Source organism: Dasypus novemcinctus, chromosome 2 (genome assembly GCF_030445035.2).
Source record: "Dasypus novemcinctus isolate mDasNov1 chromosome 2, mDasNov1.1.hap2, whole genome shotgun sequence".
Classification (NCBI taxonomy): Eukaryota; Metazoa; Chordata; class Mammalia; order Cingulata; family Dasypodidae; genus Dasypus; species Dasypus novemcinctus.
The window spans coordinates 174700734-174702606 of NC_080674.1; positions in this window are offsets into that span (position 1 = coordinate 174700734).

Here is a 1873-nt window from a genome sequence, read left to right on the forward strand (position 1 = left end):
CTTTTTGCTAAAGATTTGTGCAAGCTGAGTTTTTCCTGTTTTGGGAATCACTTAATACTCCAGAAAAGTAGTCCTGCTAACTTTTTAATGTTTAAAATATATGTTTTCTTTTATGGATGATTCATAACTGATTTAGAAAACATGTTCAATTGTTTTCTTCTATTTCTGAACAGGTTCATGAGGTAATTACCTGACCTGGTATAGTCTGGCATACTGACTCTTTTTAAATAAGAGAATTATTGAAACTTATAATTTATCACCTGCTTCTTGGGCTTGAGAGTTTTTCACATATTCAGTAATAGGTTCATGAGAATGTTTTTAGTTGCATCTTTATTCTGAAATGTGAAAATAAAATAAAATGCATTAAAATAAATTAAAATGAAAGGCAGAAGAGGGCAATGGAAGGGCTCCCTTTTATTTCTTTTCCCTGCATCCCTGAATGGGTCAACGACTGGATCACAGATCACCAGAAATTTTGCTGTGAATCTGCAAGCATTAGAAATGTGTAACGACAGCCTGAAATGCTTCTACTTCCAGGGAAAATAAATGCCATTTACTGTAGACATCCCCTTCTTACCTATAACTGTATTGTGAAATTTGGCAGGGCACCCAGTACGGGTGAGTCTGGTTACATTGAGGAGTAGGAGTGGAATAAGGAGGGCGGTGAGTAGGCATCACCACATAGTGATCTCTGGTAGGAAATACTGAATTTTCAAAAAGGACTGTAAAAATATTAACACACCAAAACAATATTTTCTAAATCATATTGTATCCTATGCAATTAAATATTAATGATGAACACATTCATCCCAAAATGCTCAATCTTTGGTACTGTAACAGACTAAAAGGGACTAGTTGTGTGTGTGTTTGTTTAAGTATTCTATTGCTAAGAGTCTGCTTTCATTTCTGCACCTTCTGTGGTCACAAAACATCTATAGCATCCAAAGGAGAATGAAATAAAAAGTCCTTGAGGTCCTTCTAATTCACCAGCCCTAAATGAAACATCTTGAAAACATCTCTTTCACAGTTAGAGATTAATTCTAGCAACTATCTAGCAAATCAAAACTCACCTGTGAATGTGTCAAACACAATCAAGCCCCGTATTTGTGTTATTGCAACATCAATATGATATCTCTTTTGTCCTGGAAAACTTAAACCATCGTTGGGTTTATCAATACCAGCACTTTTGCTTTATTTAAGAAATTGATCACTTTAACATTGCAGAATGGAAAAATAAACTTCTCATAGATCAATAAAACACTACTCTCTCCTGTATGCTCTTTTCCCCCCGATAAATGTTCTTGATAAACACTTCTTTTGATTGCTTGCCTAGCTAACATTTTCCACATATTAGGTTTGAGCAGCTGTTGCTGACACACTATTCCGTCCTAAATGTCCTGTTTCCTTTTCAGCAGCTCAGCAACAGTCTGGGGACACAATCATGTGCTACAGACACACAAATTATTTTGATAGGAATTATAGAGAACACTAGCCAGCAATGATATAAGGCTTTCTGAACCATGCTCACATTTTGAATAAAAAAATGAAGATTTCTTCATGGAAATTGTTATCAAAGCCAGGGAAACTGAGCAGTGAGCATTGCTACGAAACCTCATTATCACTTAAAGATGACATGGTAGGAAGTAAAAATTCTAAAATTTTCACCCTGAAAGGCATCAATTCTTTGATTCTTAATGATGGCATGATATAAGGGTATTCCTATTTCTGGTTTTAGCCTCTGTATATGTATGTACAATGTATTTATGTATACATTCATTCATTCTATCAATGATGTAAAACCTACACTATTTAACTGCTTTAATGTCAATTGGTTAATGACTTGTATTCTTCCTACTGCAATATCTGCTTGTCC